The sequence below is a fragment of the Notamacropus eugenii genome, chromosome 4 (genome assembly GCF_028372415.1).
Source record: "Notamacropus eugenii isolate mMacEug1 chromosome 4, mMacEug1.pri_v2, whole genome shotgun sequence".
In the NCBI taxonomy this organism is placed as follows: domain Eukaryota; kingdom Metazoa; phylum Chordata; class Mammalia; order Diprotodontia; family Macropodidae; genus Notamacropus; species Notamacropus eugenii.
Genome location: NC_092875.1, coordinates 105,224,153 through 105,245,134, shown reverse-complemented (window position 1 = coordinate 105,245,134; position 20,982 = coordinate 105,224,153). Strand labels below are relative to the sequence as shown.

At 38.0% G+C, this 20,982-nt stretch overlaps 1 pseudogene; it reads right to left on the bottom strand.

Moving 5' to 3' along the window:
* LOC140502297 (CD9 antigen-like) overlaps positions 1 to 20,771 on the bottom strand; it is a 141,577-nt pseudogene extending 120,806 nt beyond the window's left edge.
* Between the last annotated feature and the right edge of the window lie 211 nt (positions 20,772 to 20,982).

Genomic DNA, 20,982 nt, shown 5'->3' with positions numbered 1-20,982 from the left:
TTTCTGCTCCTCTCCCCTCCCCTCCCCTCTCCCAAAACCTTAAACCTACTACACTCTGAAACTGGGACTCCAAGGAGCCCCTGAGTAGGGCTCCTGGACCCTCCTGGCTTTACAGTGATTATCAATAGTAACTGTTGCTGTTTCCCACCCAGCCTGATATCTTTGTTTTTCTTAACCTTATTAAAGGTGCCATGCCCTGGCTACTTCCTAAACAGGCCTATTCAATGAATGGGCACTACCTCACCCTAAGTGAGTACCTAAACACACCTTGGCCTAAAGTGCTCAAGGTCTCCCAGTGCACCCTGGGTCATCTTCAGTCATCCTGATGAATATCAGGTCACCAGATTCAGATGGCTCTGGAGAAGTGAGGCTGGTGACCTTGCACAGCCCTCCTTCACTCAAAACAAAGTCAAGGACAAGTCATATCATCATTTCTTTGATGGCATGGTCTTCTTTGGCCATGAAGGATGAACACAATCACAAGAACCTTGATCAGGGAAGGGTCTGTCTGAGTATCTGATCCATATCAGATTGTCTCTGATGATCCATACATCTTTATGTTCTAGCCTCAATCTGGAAACTAGTCAGTCATTGAATCAGTAGAACAGCAACCTGAATCAGTGCAATGAAAAGTTGGAGGCTTTCAAAAGTGTTTTTTTTCCTTTTTCCTTTTACTGCATTCAGAAACAATTGAGTTAATTTGAAAAACACCTTTGCTGAGGTGACATTTAAAAAATAACCCACAAAATTAGTAAAGGGGAAAAAAACACTTTTCACTAAGCTCAAAAACAATGAGGCCATTTTTATTACCTTAATTGTTCTTCAGTTCCCTATTTCTACACTCCTTCAAAGTGGGCTTTTTAATTATCTGCATTGTTTTAATCTCCCAAGATATCCATATGGGATTTTTTTTTTTCTGTCTGGATGACAGCTTAAGTTTTTTGGCCAATTTTCTCACTTTTGGGTTGTGAAAATAGTCAATTTTCATGTAATTGACCTAATGAGGATCCAATTTGTTCATTCAAAAAACTAAAATAATGTGGTTCATTATGAAACATACCTATAATAATAGCTGACATACACATGATCCTTTATATTTTACAGGTTACATTACCTACATGATTTCATATATTTTAATCCATTCAAATATAAACTTCTTGAGGTCAGGGACCATTTTGTTTGATTGTTTTGGGTTTTTTTCCTTTCTTTATAATCCCAGCATTTAGCATAGCGCATGCCACCTAGTAGGCATTTAACAAATGCTAGTTGATTTGGAGACAGTCTTCACAACAGCCCTGGGACAAAGGTGCTAGAAGCATTATTATCTGTATTTGGCAGTTAAAAAAAAGATTTCTTGGAGATAAAGTTTTTGTCCACAGTTACGCAATCAGTGATAGTTAGAAGCAAGATAAGAACTCAAGTCTTTCCTTACTCTAGATCCAGTCACCCTTGTATGTCTGCCTCATTATGAGGACTCAGTTAGGATTCTTCAACAGAAGTGGAATTCCTAGACAGCATCATCTCTCATGGGTGCTCAGAGCTACTAAATAGTGTGGCTTCTGCTTTGAAGGAGAGGTATCAGTTGATGAGTGCTTCCTAAGGACTCTGAGCTTTGTGTATGTTAAGAAGAAGAAGTTAAGAAGTATGTTAAGAAGTCTCCTTAAAAAGGAGACAAAGAAAAGGGATCAGGGGAAGATCAATCCAAAGTTTCAAGCCTTAGGGTGTGAGAGTTTAGCAGGACCACTTGCAGGGATCCAAGAGATTGTTTGGGTTGATTGCTTTCAAGGTGATAAAATTGGTTGGTTTTCACTGGATCTGAGAGTCCGAAGGGTTCTTGTCAGTAATCTAGCCTCAAGATCAATTACATGGAAAAGAATTCCCACTACAGACTAATTCCAGAGTGGTTGTCCAATCTCTGCTTAAAGGTTTCCAATAAAGAAGAACCACCACCTCTTGAGGCAGCCCATTTCATATTGAATAGCTTTATTTTTTAGGAAGCTTTTTTTCCACCTAATGTAAAGCTTAAATTTGCCTCCTAGAAATTTCCATCTATTACTCCAAATTCCAACCCCCTGTAGAAAAACAGAAGTAGTTAAACCTCTCTTATGTATAACAACCTTTTTAATACTTGAAGATAATTTTGATGTCCCCTAAGACTTTCTGTCTTCAAGCTAAACATCCCCAGTTCCTTCAATTGATCCTTACATGGCATATAATCAAGATATTTCAACACCCTGTTTGCCCTGCTCTGGATGCTACCCAACTTAAGAATGTCCATCCCAAACTGTGATAGCCAGAAGTGAATACAATGCTTTAGACATGATATGACCAGAAGAGAGTGCAGTAAGAGTATTACTTATTATTGCAATCTAAACTTCTTTAATGCAGCCCTAAAATTACATTAAGGTTTCTCGGTTTATTTGTTTTTTGACCACTGCCATTAGATTGTTAACTCATACTGAACTTGGAGTCCACTAGTAGTGCCAAGATCTTAGTTTTAGTCACACTTCTAGCTAACCCCACCACAACCACCATCCTGTACTCATTAAATAAGAGTAAAACTATACATGGATCACTACTGAATTGGATTTTATCAGATTCAGCCCCATGATTTACTCTGTTAAGATCTTTTTACATTCTAATTCTGTCATCCTAAAGGCAAGGTACAGTAAAAGAATGCTGGATTTAGATTCAAAGGGTCTGAGTCTGAACCCAAACTCCATCACTGACGAGTTATGATAAATCTCTTAACCTTCCTAGAACTGAAGTTTCCTCATCTGTCAAATGAGGGGGTTAGATTAAATAAATTACTGTTAAGTTTCCTTCCAATTCCAAATCTATGATCCTAATGTATTAATTATTCCTCCCATATTTGATAAACTTGTCTCCTATGCCTTTATTGAAGCCACTGATAAAAATATTAGCAAACAGAGGGTTCAAGAACAGATCTCTGTAGGGTTCCACTGGAGACCTCTGGCCAAGTTAGCCTCAAACCATGAATCAATGCCCTTCAAGCCTGGCCATTCAATCATTTATATTCCATCTAATTGCATTACAATTCATCCCATTTACCTCCATGTTTTCCACAGGGATGGCATGATTTTTTTTTTTATTAAATACTTGGCTAAAACCTATTTAAATTGTATCTGCAACATTCCCTTGATTTACCAGATGAGTAACTGGATCATGTTATAATGGCATAAAGGATATGTAGAGGATAGCAGATTAATCTCAAATGATGCATTCTTGATGAAGTCAAGCCGGGTATTTGTAATAACTGCTTTCTTTTCTAGATGATAACTCTCTTTTTAAAGAAAACTTTCTAGAATTTTCCTAAGAATCATGGTCAAGCACACTGGTCCACAGATTATAAACTTTTCTGTTTCCTACTTTGTTTTTCCTAGTAACGTCCTCTAAACCTACATTATCTCTCCAATTCTCAGTAATATTTCACCTATCACTGATAATGTCTCAGAAATCACATCTGCAATCCTTTCAGAGCCTGAAGATGCAGCTCACCTGCATCTGGTGACTTGAATTCTTCAAGTGTCCCTACATGCTCTCTTACTATGGTTTTATTTATATTGTGTGTCGGTTTCCTATTAGCTATTTTGTTCTCTTTCTGCATCCTAAATCTATTCTCTTTGGCAGAGAAAACAGAATTAAATTATCAAAGATTAGTTCTACTTTAGCTTTGTTTTCACTTATCACTATCCCATCCAACATTAAGAAAATGTAATATCCACTCTTTGATCAACCTCTTTCTGTCAATAGAGCCTAAAAAGGACATCTTTTAATTCTGGTCTTTCTCCACCAGCCTTGGCTCATGCTGAGTTTTAGCACTTCAGACACAATTTTTACAACACCAAAGTCTTTTTCATATATCCGTACTCTGATACCTGGTCTTACTACCATTTTTTTATGTTTATATATTTGAAAAAAATCTAAGGTGATTAGTTCCTTGTACCTCCAACTGGGTCACTTTAGACAGCTCCCACTTTTCTTTGATGGAATAGTCCTCACATTATGCTTGGTTTTTCTTTCCTTCCTCACAGTCTAAACATTAAACATGTTTCATCTGTAATATCTTTTGAAATAGTGTTCCCTCTAGCCCTGGAAATTTAGGATTTAACATTGAAAGATCCAATGAAGTTTCCAAATTCATCTTCCAGCAATACATTATAACCAATAATGTCACTGAAAAGGGCTTAGATCAAGTATTCAGAAAGTGGAAGACTGACTGTAATCACTATCCATAATATAAAATGTCTGAAATAATGCATTGAGCTACAAATAGTGATAGATGGTTATAGAAGGGAATTTTAGAGTTCTAGATTATTAATGAAAGAGGTAGGAAATATGATCATCCATTGGACCTTCAGAGAAATTAAACATTTTGATCCCTACTTTCCTTGTAGATTTCAGTCATCAAAAATATGTTAGGAAATAGTTAAAATGAAGATGAATAAAATAGAGTATTTAAAGATAAATTTGAGGTTTTAAGTGTTAGGGTATGAACAAGTAGTGGTAACACCAAGAAAAATCTAAAAAATTGAGAAATTTATTTTGGTCATTGTACCTGATGAAATTGTTTTTCACCTAATCATAGAATATTAAGGCTGGAAAGCACCTTGGCACTATTCTAAACATAGGGATAGACTAGTAGTAGGTGAGATTAAGGTATAAAGAATGATTACTCCTGAGGGTGGTTAATGTAGAATCCTAGAAAGATTGTTTTTTAAAAAAAAGATATCTTTACTCTAGAGAAGAGGAAGCGTACTTTGTCTTACCTAGTCCAGGGTGGAAAATAAATGTTTGAGTAGTTACTAATTGTTCTCCCTTACTCAGTCATTCCCAAGACTAGAGCGTAAAGGTGTGTGCTTACACAACTACTGTTAAACTCATTTTTGTCACTCACTCTACTTGAGTTGATATCTGACCTCAGACATTCACCAACTGTATTACCTTGTACAAGTTATTTAACCTTTATTTGCCTCACTTTGCTCAACTGTAAAATAAGAATATTAACAGCACCTACCTCAGTATTGTTGAGAGGATCAAGTGAGATATTTGTAAAAATAAAAAAAAAGAAGACAGAACATCTGTAGCACATGGTAGGCAGTATACATCCCAGTGCATCAGAAGATTAAATATCACTTAATTCCATGCTTGTACCCTACCAAGAACCGAAGTAAATACTTAATAATTCCTATATATTAATTGATTCTTCACTAAAATCCTATGAAACAGTTCATTTTAGTGGTGTCAGCCACATTCTACAAATGAAGAAATTGGGGGTCAAAGCAGTGTATTGACCTTATTTACCCCTATAGAATGGAATAGAGCATCTACTTTGTATTAGAGTTTTATAAATATTATTTAATTTGTTCCTTACAGCAGTCTTCTGAGGTAAGTGCTATTTTTATCCCCATTTTACAGTTGAAAAAATTAAGACAGAGGCTAATTGATTTGTTCAAGTCATACAGTTACTAAGTGTGTGAGGTCAGATTTGAACTCAGGTGCAGTTTTATGACTAAATATGGTGATTGCTCAAAATCAGTTTGAGAGACAGTGGAGAAGCTACTTTGTCCCCAAATCCTCTCACTGAAGTCTTCAGTGCTACTGTATTTGAAATTCTCTCCACATTCCTTTGGATTAACCATTGTTTACTCCAAAGTATTATTTTGAAAATGCAAATATCCCTGATGGGGTAACAAGTTAAGTTACTCTGAGATATTAAAGTGCTGAGCTCCTTGGCAAAAGAGGAGATACTGAAAGGAAAGACAAATGAGAAAACCCAGAAAGGACAGTGAGGTTGATGGGAGAGAAAATATAGTGTGAAAACTGAATCAGGAGTCAGAGGACCTGGTTCTGAATCCCACATCTTACCTGAGTGATCTTGGTCAAGTCTATTTCTCATGGAGGAATTTGGAACTATACCTAAAGGGCTACAAAAATGTGTATGCTTGGGGGGAGGAGCCAAGATGGCAGAGTAGAAAGATACACATATGCTAGCTCCTAACCCACAGTCCATAAAATACCCGTAAAGAAGAACTCCCAACAAATTCTGGAGCAGCAGAAGCCACAGAACAATGGAGCAGAGGAGATTTCTGTTCCAGATAGACCTGAAAAACTGACACCAAAGGTCCATCATGCACCGGACCCAGAGCAGAGCTCAGCCCTGTCTTGGCGCATGGCACTGAGAGGAGCAGATCTGAGCAGACTTCAGGGAGAGGATCTCCAATGGCCATGCAAGTCCCTCCACCCACAGGTGCCAAAGATGAGGAAGAACAATGCTTACCATCAGGGGAAGATCTAAAAGTCAAGCCTTCTGTATCCCAAACATCTGAAATAAATATTCAATGGGCTCAGGCCATGGAAGACCTCAAAAAGGATTTTGAAAATTAAGTTAGACAGGTGGAGGAAAAACTGGGAAGAGAAATGAGAAAGATACAAGAAAAGCATGAAAAGCAGGTCAACACCTTGCTAAAGGAGACCCAAAAAAATGCTGAAGAAAATAACACCTTGAAAAATAGGCTAACTCAATTGGCAAAAGAGGTCCAAAAAGCCAATGAGGAGAAGAATGCTTTCAAAAGCAGAATTAGCCAAATGGAAAAGAAGGTTCAAAAGCTCACTGAATAAAATAGCTCTTTAAAAATTAGAATGGAACAGATGGAGGCTAATGACTTTATGAAAAACCAAGAAATCACAAAACAAAACCAAAAGAATGAAAAAAAAAATGGAAGATAATGTGAAAAACCTCATTGGAAAAACAACTGACCTGGAAAATAGATCCAGGAGGGACAATTTTAAAATTATGGGACTACTTGAAAGCCATAACCAAAAAAAGAGCCTAGACATCATCTTTCATGAAATCATCAAGGAAAACTGCCTTGATATTCCAGAACCAGAGGGCAAAATAAGTATTCAAGGAATCCACCAATCACTGCCTGAAAGAGATCCAAAAAGAGAAACTCCCACGAACATTGTGGCCAAATTCCAGAGTTCCCAGGTCAAGGAGAAAATATTGCAAGCAGCTAGAAAGAAACAATTCAAGTACTGTGGGAATACAATCAGGATAATACAAGATCTAGCAGCTTCTACATTAAGGGATCGAAGGGCATGGAATATGATATTCCAGAAGTCAAAGGAACTAGGATTAAAACCAAGAATGACCTACCCAGCAAAGCTGAGTATAATACTTCAGGGGAAAAAATGGTCTTTCAATGACATAGAGGACTTTCAAACATTCTTGATGAAAAGACCAGAGCTGAAAAGAAAATTTGACTTTCAAACACAAGAATGCAGAGAAGTATGAAAAGGTAAACAGCAAAGAGAAGTCATAAGGGACTTACTAAAGTTGAACTGTTTACGTTCCTACATGGAAAAACAATATTTGTAACTCTTGAAACTTTTCAGTACCTGGGTAGTGGGTGGGATTACACACACACACACACATGCACACACACACACACACACACACACAGCACAGAGTGAATTGAATAGAATGGGATCATATCTTAAAAAAATGAAATTAAGTGGTGAGAGAGAAATATATTGGGAGGAGAAAGGGAGAAATGGAAGGGGGCAAATTATCTCTCATAAAAGAGGCAAGTAAAAGACTTTTTAGTGGAGGGAAAAAGAGGGGAGGTGAGAGAAAAACATGGTTTACTCTCATCACATTTGACTAAAGGAAGGAATAAAATTCACACTCATTTTGGTATGGAAACCTATCTTACAATACAGGAATGTGGGGGAGAAGGGGATAAGCAGGGTTGGGGGGAGGATGGAAGGAAGGGCAATGGGAGGAGGGAGCAATTTGAAGTCAACATTCTTGGGGAGGGACAGGATCAAAAGAGAGAATAGAAGCAATGCGGGGTAGGATAGGATGGAGGGAAAGACAATCTTACACAACATGACTATTATGGAAGTCATTTGCAAAACTACACAGATATGGCCTCTTTTGAATTGCTTGCCTCCCCAAAGGGAATGGGTGGTGAGGGATGGATGAAAAGAAGTTGGAACTCAAAGTTTTAGGAACAACTGTCAAGTACCGTTCTTGCTCCTAGGAAATAAGAAATACAGGTAATGGGGTATAGAAAGTTATCTGGCCCTACAGGACAACAGAGAAGTTGTGGACAAGGGAAGAGAGGGATGATAGAAGAGAGGGCAAATTGGTGATATGGGCAATTAGAATGTTGGATGTTTTGGGGTGGGGGGAGGGGAAAAATGGGGAGAAAATTTGGAACCCAAAATTTTGTGAAAATGAATGTTAAAAGTTAAATAAATAAATTTTTAAAAAATGTGTATGCTCTTTGACTCAGCAACATATCTTCTAGGACTGTATCCCAAAGAGATCATAAAAATGGGAAAGGGATCCACATGTACTAAAATATTTATAGCAGCTCTCTTTGTGGTGGCCAAGAACTGGAAATCGAGGGAAATGATTGAACAAGTTGTGATACATGAATGTAATGGAATACTATTGTGCTATAAGAAATGATGAACAGAAAGACTTCAGAGAGACCTGGAAAGACTGATATGAACAGATGCTGAGTGAAAGGAGCAGAACCAGGAGAACTTTGTACACAGCAACAATCACAGTATGCAAGGAATTTTTCTGGTAGACTTAGCCCTTCACAGCAATACAAGGACCTAAAATATTCCCAGCGGACTCTTGAGGTAAAATGCCTTCCACATCCAGAGAAAGAATTATGAAATTGGATCACAGAATGAAGCACACCATTTTCTCTTTTGTTATGTTTTGTTTTGTTTTTAATTTCATGGTTTCTCCCATTCATTTTAATTCTTCTGTGCAACATGACTAAGGTGAAAATGTGTTTAATAAGAATGTATATGTAGAACCTATATAAGATTGCTTGCCACCTCAGAGAAGGAAGAAGTAGAAAGGGGGAAAAATCTAAGATATATGGAAGTGATTGTAGAAAACAGAAAAAAAATTAATTAATTAATAAAAAAGTCTGTCATTCATGGTTTCCTCCTAGTGGGTTCAGAGGATTCTGCTGGTCTGACAAATGGAATATTTTAGTGGTGGACTTGCTTGCATGTTTACTAGTTTCAGTTATGTTTGACTCTTCTTGAAGCTATTTAGGATGTTCTTGGCAGAAATACTGAAGTAATTTGTCATTTCCTTCTCCAGTTCATTTTACAGATGAGGAAACTGAGGCAAATAGGGTTAAGTGACTTGCACAGGGTCACACTGCTAGGAAGTGTCTGAGGTCAGATTTGAACTCAGGAGGATGAGTACTCCTGACTTCAGGTCTAGCACTCTATCCACTGCACCACCTACTTACATAGACTTAACTTAAACCTAAAAGAAGACAGAAATTAGCTTGGTCAAGAAAGCCCTGAGCTCCTAATTATCTCCTTGATCCCAGTATTCTTCAAGGGATGTGATAAGTCATAATTCCTGTTAAAGCCATGCTACCCTTTTTTTAAATTAATTTTATTTTCAGTTTTCAACAATCACTTCCACAACTTTTGAATTTTCTCCCTCTCCTTTCCCCTCCCTCCCCAAGACAGCATACAATCTTATATGGGTTCTGCATGAACATTCTTATTAAATACATTTTCACATTAGTAATGTTGCATAGAAGAATTTTTAAAAATGGGAGAAACTATGAGCAAAACTAAACAAATCTAAACATAACAAAAGAGAAAATAGTCTGCTTCATTCTGCTTTCTGACTCTATGGTTCTTTCTCTGGATGTGGATGGCATTTTGCATCATGAGTACTTTGGAAGTGTTTTAGGCCCTTGCATTGCTGTAAAGGACTAAGTCTATCAGAAACAGTCCTAGAACACTGTGGCTCCTGGTTCTGCTCACTTCATTCAGAATCAGTTCACATAAGTCTTTCCAGATTTTTCTGACATTCACCTGTTCATTATTTCTAACAGAACCATAGTATTCCATTACATTCAAATACCACAACTTGTTCAGTTATACCCCAATTGATGAGCATCCCCTCAATGTCCAGTTCTTGGGCATTATAAAAAGAGGTGCTATAAGTATTTTTGTACATGTGAGTCTTTTTCCCATTTTTATGATTTCTTTGGGATACAGTCCTAGAAGCAGTATTACTGGGTCAAAGGGTATGCACATTTTTATAGCCCTTTGGGCATAGTTCCCAATTGCTCACCAGAATGGCTGGATGAGCTCACAGCTCCACCAACAATGAATTAGTTTTCCAACTCTCCCACATCTTCTCCGACTTGTATCATTTTCTTGTTTTGTCATGTTAGCCGCTCTGATAGGTGTGATGTGGTATCTCAGAGATGTTTTGATTTGCATTTCTCTAATCAATAATGATTTACAGAATTTTTTCATATGATAGCTTTAATTTCTTCCTCTGAAAACTTCCTGTTCATATCCTTTGACTATTTATCAATTGGAGAATGACTTGTATTCTTGTATATTTGACTCAGTTCTCTATATAGTTTAGAAATGAGGCCTTTATCACAGACACTAGTTGTAAAAATTCTTTACCAGTTTTCTTCTTCCCTCCTAACTGTGGTTGCATTGGCTTTGTTTGTGCAAAAACTTTTCAATTTTATGCAACCAAAAATATCCATTTTGCATTTCATAATACTCCCTATCTCTTGTTTGGTCATAAATTCCTCCATTCTCCATAAATCTGACAAATAAAGTGTTCCTTGCTTCCCTAATTTGCTTATAGTATCAGTCTTTATACCTAGATCATGCATCCATTTGAACCTTATTCTTGTGTATAGTGTCAGGCATTGATCTATACCCAGCTCCTACCACACTATTTTCCTGTTTTGCCAGCAGTTTTTATCAAACAGTGAGTTTTTATGCCAGAAGCTGAGGTCCTTTAGTTTACCAAGCAGTAGACTTCTATAATAATTGACTACTGTGTCTTGTGCACCTAATCTATTCCACTGATCTACCCCTCCATTCTACCCTTTTAGGAGTCAGGAAAGTTGTGTGTGTGTGTGTGTGTGTGTGTGTGTGTGTGTGTGTGTGTGTTCGTCCTTCATTGCCGAAGAAGACCATGTCATCAGAGAAATAATGACATGACTTGCACTTGACTTTGTTTTGAGTGAGGGAGGGCTGTGCAGGTCACCAGCCTCACTTCTCTTCCAGAGCCATCTGAATCCAGCAACCAGATATTCATCAGGATGACTGGAGATGACCCAGGATGAGGCAATTGGGGTTAAGTGACTTGCCCAAGGTCACATAGCTAGTGAGTGTCAAGTGTCTGAGGTGAGATTTGAACTCAGGTCCTCCTGACTCCTGTCCTGGTACTCTATCCATTATACCACCTAATTGCATCAGGAAAGTTATATGTGACTTGAATAGTGTCTCTAAACAAAGGAACAAGTGGGATAGACACTTACCTTGATCTTAACCCAGTATAGATGATGCTTATCTTAAAGAGTGTTTGAGATTCAAAACAACCATGGTTCAGACACTTGCTGGCTATGTAATCCTGGGTCAATCAACTCATGTCTCTAAGCCCCAATATGTACGTTTATGAAATGAGGGAGCAGGACTAGATGTCTTCTAAGGTCCCTTTCAGGTCTTACTACAATCATCTTATTCACCTTGGGTTGCAGTACAGGTATGTTTTCAGGTTGTATGTGTGGCCTGGGAGAAAGAGTAGTTGTTTCTGGCCACAAGAGATACAAAATGGCTATAATAAGGATAATGGTAGTAACAGGTTCATGTGTCTTCAAGAGATAGAAAACAGAGACAATTCTGTCAGTTTTGCTGATACTCAGAATGAGTTCAAACTGACAAGGAACATTAAGAAGAACCAAAAATATTTTTTCCAGCTGTGCCCTTTAGTTATTTTCCTCCCTGGGCCTCATAGTCCCTCTTCTGGAGAAGGAGAACATTTTATGAGATGACCTCCAGCAGCTTTTCCATCCCTAAGTCCTATATCTCAAGTTGGACTGTCTATCTCTGTCAGTAACTTCAAGGAGCAATTTGAGATCCACCAGGCGTTGTGGAAATACTTCTAACACAAACTGCAAATTATTCCTTTGAGGGGCAAAAAGGTGAAGCCATGAATATTGATTATGATTCAATTTGAAATTCTGAGAATTTAAAATTTTAATTTGTCTCCTGTGAAATGATGAAAATTTCAAGTCCCTTTGTAGCTCTAAGATTCTGTGATAACTAGGCCTGATTCTGAATCTATATAGCAAGGTGTTGTAACAAGAGCATTACAATACAAGTAAAATTTATGTGTTCTTATGGCAAGTCTGCCATTAACTGACTGGTACTTCCTTTGCTTCCTCCTCACTCTCAGTGTCCTCATCTGTAAAGTAAAAGGTTTGGACCGGAAAGATAAAATCTCATAATACAGAGATCAAATGTGGCACAATGATTTCTATCTGTAAGAAGAGCCGAATAACACTTGTATTTCTTATTTCATTGGGTTGTTATGAAGAGTTTTACAAAGCAGTCAGTCAGTAATTTGTCAATAAACATTGTTAAGCACCTACAATGTTCTGGGCATTGTGCTATGTGCTAGAAATATAGAGAGGAGGAGGGGGTAGAGAGAGAAGGGGAAAGGAAAGAAAGAAAAAAGGAAGGAAGGAAGGAAGGAAGGAAGGAAGGAAGGAAGGAAGGAAGGAAGGAAGGAAGGAAGGAAGGAAGGAAGGAAGGAGGGAAGCAAGACAGAAAGAGAAAGAGTCCTTGCTCTCAAGGAAGTCATAGTCTAATGGAGGAGACAATGTACACACAAAATATATAAAGTATAAATTGGAGATAATCAATGAGAAGATATTAGTATTAAAGCAGTTCAGGAAAGAATTATTATAAAAGATAAGATTTTAGTTGGATCTTGAAGGAAACCAAGGAATCTGGGAGGCAGCGATGAGGAAGGAGATTATTCCACACATGGGAAACAGCCAGTGAAAACATCCCAGAGTCAGGAGATGGAGCACCTTGTTCAAGGAATAGCAATGACACCAACGTCACTGGATCACAAAGTATATGCAGAGATTTGAGGGGAGTGAGGTATAAGAAGGCTAGAAAACTAGAAAAGGATCGAGTTGTGAAGGAACTTGAATGCCAACAAGATTCTGTTTTGATCCTAGAGATAATAGGGAACCCCTTAAATTGACTGAATAAGTTGGAAGGTGACATGGTCTGATCTGTCCTTTTTGAAGGTTAATATGACATTGAGTGGGGATATACTGGAATGGGGGTAGATTTGTGGCAGGACGACCAATCAACAGTCTATTGTAGTAGTCAGACTCTGAGATAATGAGGGCCTAGAGTAGCATGGTGGCAGCTTCAAAGGAAAGAAGGTAGCCTATATGAGAGATGTTACAAAGGTAAAATTGAGAGATCTTAGGGAGTGAGAGACAGGAGATGGAGAGTGAGAGAAAATGAGGAGTAAGAATAACACCTAGGTTTGGAGAATGAATGACTGGACCTGAACAGTAATAAGGAAGTTAGGTTGGGGATGAGTTTTAAAGGAAAGAAAATGAGCTCAGCTTTGGACTTACTGAGTTCACAAATGTCTACAGGACATGCATCCACTTTGAGATGTCTAAGAGAAAGCATTAATTGCTATCAAAATGTGAACCACTGCTGTCATTATTAGGACACTGGTGCCTCCTGGGAAAGATGTGGGAGAAGCACAGAGAAGGTCATGTCAACAAGTGTTTATTAATTGCCTACCATGTGCCAGGTACAACAATAACATTAACAACAAGTTAATATTTATATGTCACTTTATATGTAAAGCACTTATCATGTACCATCTCATTACATTTCATTGATTCTATGATGAAGGTAATTAGGTACAGGAAGACAAGAGCTTAGCCCTATAATCTACCCAGCAAAGTCACCATCTCCATGGGAAATGTGAATCCTCAGCTATCCTGAGCTGCAGAAACAACATGAAATTCTTCCGTTCAGCTCCTCCCCTCCACCCTTAATCAAGGAGCAAACACTTTAAAAGAAGGCTTCTCCCACTATGATTTTTTTGTTTGTTTGTTTCTAGTGTTGGAGTTATCAACATGTTTTCAACTGGGCAGGCATTCTTTTTCCCCATTCCTATTAACTAAAGAAATGTCCCTATTGTGTGAATTGCTTTCTGTCTGCACTAGCAGAACAATGAAATTTGCATTTCATTGTAATGTTGCTCATGATGCCTCATCTCCATGTGTCATATGGAAACTTATCCTTTTCTTAGGTCTAAAGTGAATTTGCCTGAATTTTTAAGAGGAGCATCTGTCTATTCAAGGGGAAAACATTATATGCCCTTCCAGATTTCTTTTAGTCTTGGAAGGTGAAAATTCAATATGAAAATGGCCCACAAAATTCCTTGGCCCATTTCCAAACCATGTAGAATTCCATTGTAGCTTGCTGGAATTGATATTCACTAACCTTAAGTTCATTCAGCACTTCTTCTACGTCTCCCATGCTACTTATACTGAGATTGTGCTGGCAGACCTAAGGACACAACACAGATTTACACCAAAACTTAATCCTAGACTGACTCCCCCTCCCTCTTTTGAGCCCTGTGGAGACCGCAGCTCCAGGCTTCAGAAGCTTTCTCAGGTTTCAGAAGTCAGCTTGGCCATAACTCTGCAATAGTAAAAGCCTTCCAGAGACTTCAACCCAGAGGAAATAGTGCTGCAAAGCCCTTCCCTGCTGGTGCCAGGGAAAACAGGCTCTGAACTGCCATTGCTGTCAGAGAACCAAGGAACAGAAAGAGTGAGACAGACCACAAGATAGGATACCATTTGTGAGGGGAACTGTCCAGCACTCTACCAAGCCTGAAGAAAAGAGCAGAGTACTGACCTGGGACCAGTTCTGACCACACAAAAATCATTTGGGACAGAGACCTAAGCTGGTGAATAGTAAATTGCCCAGTAGGGGAGGATGAGATGCTTTGCCATCCAGCTCCCAAGGAAATCACAATCAGAAGATAGGGAATCAAAAAGTGAGGAATAAGGAAAATAAGTCAGGGGAAAATGATTGAAAGTACCAAAGATTTCAAGAAGAATAAATCTCAGAGGCTTTGAACAGAAACAGACAGATCAATAAGAAAAACAGTAACAACAGAAGGAAACAAGTACTCTAGTTCTAGTAAATTATTTCAGGCATCTATGCGTAAATACTGCAAAATGAAGGAAAATAATCCAGCATTTGATGAGACAGAGAACCTTGTGGAATTTGAGGAGAATGTAGAATCATGGATTTTAATGTAAGTATTAATATTTTCATTTTACAGATGAGTAAACAGAAGATCAATTGTGACTTTCCAATTGCCATACAGAATGATGAGGCTATGTGACACTGTTGGGGAAAGGGAGAAAAGGAAGAGTTGTATTTGGAAATGGAGAATCTGGAATCTTGGCTCTGCCACTTATTATCTATAAGTATTTGGGCCAAGCAGTTAACATTTTGGGGGTCTCAATTTCCTCATTTCTAAAATCAAGGAATTGGTATAGATGATATTTTAGGTCCCTTATAAATGCATGATACTAAGTGGTGAATCTAGCACTTGAATTTGGAACTTCTGACTCCCAAGACCACTGTTATTCCTACTCTACCACACTTCCTGCTATTACAATCAATTAAGTATTCCCTATGCCTTCAAGATTATTGCTATTGTGAAAAAGAAGAAGAAGAAGAACAAAGAAGAATGAAAAAGAAGAAGAAGAAGAAGAAGAAGAAGAAGGAGGAGGAGGAGGAGGAGGAGGAGGAGGAGGAGGAGGGGGAGGAGAAATAGCCTTTAAATAGTACTTTAAGAGTTTCAAAGCACTTTATGGGCTTTGTTTCATTTGATTCTAACAAGGCAGCAAGCATTTATTAAAGGCTAACTGTGTGCACTATGAAGTAGATTCTATTGTTATCCCCATTTTGTAGATGAGGAAACTGAGCTGAAAGAAGTTGGCCACTTGGCTTACCCAGGGTCACAAATCTAGCAAGGGTCTGAGGCATGATTCAAATTCAAGGTTTTTTGATTCAAGTCCAGTGTTCTACCCATTGTGCCATCTAGTTACTTATGACTATTTTATTTTAACCATTCTTTCCTTATGCTTCCCAGGGAGTAATATAGGCTTATAATGTACATTATTTACATGGAAAATTTTATGTGAGTTAACACAAATTATAATGATCTCTAAATAATGCCCCATAACAAATGACTAATTTCAGGCATTCAACTAATAAATAACCAGTTGCTGCTAAAGCCCTCAATCCCATGTGTTTCCCAGGAGTCTCCATCATCTCAACCGAATACTTAGAGATATTAGCCTTTGCGAGGTGTGAAACTTTCCATCTCTAGGTACCAGAGTCCCCTCAGGTTGGAGAACCAGGACCATATTCTTCCAGGCCAAAGAGGCCTATAATTCTTTCTCCAAAGAACCTAGAGTAGAAAGGTCATTGAGTGAGTTTCTCAATCATTAGAGCCTTAACAGCACAAGACATGAGATATGTCTGAGACCACACCCCAGGTCATGTAATATGCTCACCTTTGGAACCGCCCCCATGTGGTGATACTTGCTCCAATCTTGAGCTAATTAGTCAATACATATTTCTAAAGTGACTACTATACACTCAATACTATACTAATTCCTGAGGATACAAAGGAAGTAAAAGACTGCTACTCGCAAGGAACTCACAGTCCAATGCGGATTGGAGTCAGGGAAGGATAGGACGGAAAGGGAACAAGCACTTATTCAGTAACTACAATGTGCCAAATATGGTACCAAATTCTAGTCAAATATTATCTCCTTTGATTCTTGCAATAGTCTTGGAAGGTAGACGCTGTTACATTGGTGCAATTATTATCCCTATTTAACAGTAGTAATAACTGAGGCAGACAGAAGTTAGATGACTTGCTCAGAGTCACATAGCTGGGAAACGTCTGGGGCTGCATTTGAACTCATGTTTTCCTAAACCCAGGTACAGTGCTCCATTCACTACACCACCTAGCTGTCAACAATAGGGGAGAGAACATACAAAGAAACTATATGCTTACACATACAGTATAATTATGCATAAATAGAGATAAACACAAATGTAAATTTGTACAAATTATATGTGTGTATGTATGTATATATATATGTACATATACATGATAAATTGGAAATAGTCAACAGGGAAAAGGCACTAGAATTAAAGGGAATCAGTACATGATCTCAATGCCTAAAAAGTCCCAGATAATATTTCATATCCCATTTAGCTAACAGCTACTTCTTTGCCACCTGCCTTACCACCATGAATGTACCTCTCCCCCTCAATGCTGAGGACAGTAATCAAAATGATAGAACTATTGTTTCTGGGAAATGTGTAGCAATTTCCTCCCACATGGCTCCACTCACCAAGTTGTGTCATGCTCAAACACAACATACTTCTGTCTACCACTTCCCTTTATATATTATTCCCCCTACTAGGACGGAGGTTCTTTTAAAGCAATAACCATATTGCTTTTGCATTTTTTACTGAGTTCTTATAGCTCTTGGTATATAATAAATGTCATTTATTCATTCATGTATTACCAGCAATGGAATAACCAATTAAAAAACCCTACTCCCAAGATTCCTCCTGTTTTCTGTGGTTACTATCTTTTCATCTTCTATTATTCAGTTCTTGGCATAGAACTCATGCTACTCCCCTCCATATTCATTTTACTCAAGCTAAGATGGATTACTTACTTCCCCTGTACACATTAATCACTTTTCCAGCTATGTGCCTTTGTTTGCATCATTATCTATACCTGAAATGGCTTTTGCTTCCAAAATTTGCCCATTACATTATGTGTACTCCAGGAAATCCTCACTGATCAGCCCAAATGGATTGTTGTTGTAGTTCTAATGTGTGTATATTCTATTCTGTAGTGTAATTATTATATCAACCTCCCTTAACCATTCCAGTGCTTAACCACATCTTCCTCCCCTCTGGGGGAGGGCTCTATTGTCTCTACCACACAATATGGTGATTAATTCTGTACTTACTGAGGTTTAACCCCAAATCTGTTAGAATCTGAACATTTGGGTTTGAGTCCCAACTCCACCAGTTACAAATTGTATGACCTTCTCTGGGTGTTAGTTCCATGATTTCTATAATGATTAAGTTAACCTGAATGATCTCTAAGGTTCGTTCTAAATTTAAATTATGATCATAACATTCTGGTGATTTGCCAAATGAAGAGATTAGAGTAGACATTATTTACTGTCCCTTCTAGTGACATGCTAGCAAATGGTTAGCAACCATTTCTACAAGAAAAAAAAATGACACACTTTTAAGTTTAATCAATATCATTAACTTTTTCTCCATCACTTTCTTAAATCTAGACAATTAACAAACAATTGAGAATAACTATTTTCTTTATATATTAATTACCAATTTTACATATGAGACCCCAAAATACTTTTTTTTTGCCTGCATATTCAAAGCCTAGACCTGGTAGGTCAAGGTAGCCTCTGAAAGACAGGGCTGATGATAAAATTGACCTAACCCTAGGAACATCCTTCTCAATCTTGGGCAGGACTCCACCCAATTGGGAAAGTTTATTTCTGATTAAAGTGCAAAAGAGAATCTAATCTAGGTGACTTCTTCCTGTTGTTCAACTTAAGTGGTCTGGGTGGAGAATAGACTCTTTTGTTAGTTGGTGGTTGTCTTTCTTTCTTGAAGAGGACCAAAATGACAGCACAATAGTAGAGTCAAATTACAGTGTGAAGACTGTGGCTGATCAGACCAACACAAGCTCAGAATGCTCCACCACAGGTGGGACACAAATAGTCAACGTAAATATTTGGGGGGATTCTCTAAATTTGCACATCTCGCATTTCTTTTGAGCTACTTAAATTCTGCTTTGCTTATAGAACATGGCACTTTCTCTGATGAGGGCATGCCATGCTGGGAACAAACACACAGTTATGTTTCACTTCATTGGTGACTGGGAAAGCGTAAGAGTGTTGTCCATTAACCAGATCCTGGGCAAGCATGCTGTCATGAAATTGACATACAATGCTGATGAACTTCTCTGGGCAACCAAATTTTGACATAATTTTCCATAAACCCTCACAACCAAAGACTTTGGTCACATCTAAAAATATCGTATACAGAACTCTGGTCTGCTTCTGGCATTTCTCCTGGAGTTGTCAGGCAGCAAATAACATATTGATTATTTCTCCACCCTTTCTGAATCCACATTGGCTCTCAGATAGATGACCATCTTCCAAAGATGAAGGATCAACCTATTAAGGAGAACTCTGGCTAGAATCTTGCCAGCAATGACTAACAGAGAGACCCTCCTGTGATTGTCACAGGACAATCTATTTCCTTTAACTTTATAGAGATGGACATTGGAGTCATTTTTGAACTCCTAGGGAATAACCTCATCTTGCCATATAACCCAGAAAATTTCAGTCAGCTTCATTTTTCCAATTTTTTAAAATTTATTTGTTTTCAGTTTTCAACAATCATTTCCATAAGTTACACATTTTCTCTCCTTCCCTCCCCAAGACAGCATGACATCTTCTATGGGTTCTACACATGCATTCCTATTAAACACATTTTCACATTAGTCATGTTGCATAGAAGAATTAAAATGAATGGGAGCCTTTATATGAGCAATGGACCCCTTACCACGTTCATCTCAGCTGGAGTACAATCAGCACCAGGTTCTATGCCACACTTAAGGAGCCTAAGTGCATTCAAAACCTCTTCTTTAGTTGGAACTTCACCTAAGGAAAGATTGACTCTAACCTAAGGTAAACAATGGATGGTTTCAGCATTGATTGGTAGGAGTCAGTTGAGAACCCTATGAAAGTGTTCAGTCTATCTCTCTAAGATCAGGTCCTTATCACTAAATCAATGTGGCTCCATCAGCCAATAGCCTTCAGGGCATCACAAAAGTGCTTTAGATTGTTACTATCAGCATAAAACTGAATTTCAACTGCCTTTTTACTGAGCAAAGAATCCTATATCTCTCTAACTTTCTCTTGTACTTTACTTTTGATGGAATTAAATGTCTTCTTCTTAGAGATAGATGAACTATCATGATAGAAAACCCTGTGGATATCTCCTTTTCCATTTAACAGCTTCTGAATTTTCCCATCATTTTCATCAAACCAGTCTTGATGTTTGCAAGTGTTCTGACTCAAATGAGCAAATGTAGTGCTGTAAAAGAAGTTTCTGAAAGCTGCCCATTCCTTTTCTGCTCCATTGTTGCCAACTGTATATTGGCTTAATTTTCCATCTCTTAGAAACAAACTGTTCCCTCAGAGAAGAGCTCAAATCTGTTGATATTAATTGCCTTTGGGCTGCCACATTTTGTTTGAATATGACTATTTAGCTTAGAGATAAATCTATAATCAGTCCAGCACTCTGCACCTCACATTGCCTTCATCATTCTCACATACTGTCTGTCTCTTCTCCTTACAATTACATTTTATATTAAATGTCAGTTTGCTGCAAGGGTGTATCCATGAAGTTTTATTGCATTTAGGTAAACAGAAGACATGATGATAAGAAGGCTTCAGTGATGTACAAGACTTCAGAAATAAGTGACCATTGCTGTTTCTGTTTCCAACTCCATTCCTCCCTAGGACTCCCTGCCAAGTCTGGAAGTTTGAAACTACTCTAGCATTAAAGTCATCCAGAATTATAAGGTTTTCCCCTACTGTCACATTGATGATAAGGGTCTCCAGGTCTTCATACAATTTTTCTCTGACCTCTTCAAGATTAGTCATGGTTTGTGCATAGGCATTGATGATGGTGGCAAGATGTTTTCCAGCAAGTGGCAACTGCATTGTCATGAGTCTGATTCTTTTGTACTGATTTCCTGGAGGTTGAATGATCTGGGTGGAAATGAGTCTCTTTGTCTAAGAGTACAGATACGATCAAAGTCACATCCCCAGTCCCTCATTAGAGAAATCTGACTCTCATTATAACATTCATTCTCTCATTAATTGTTAACCAAACAGAATTGGTTTCCACCCATCAGGAACACCCCTTTTTCCA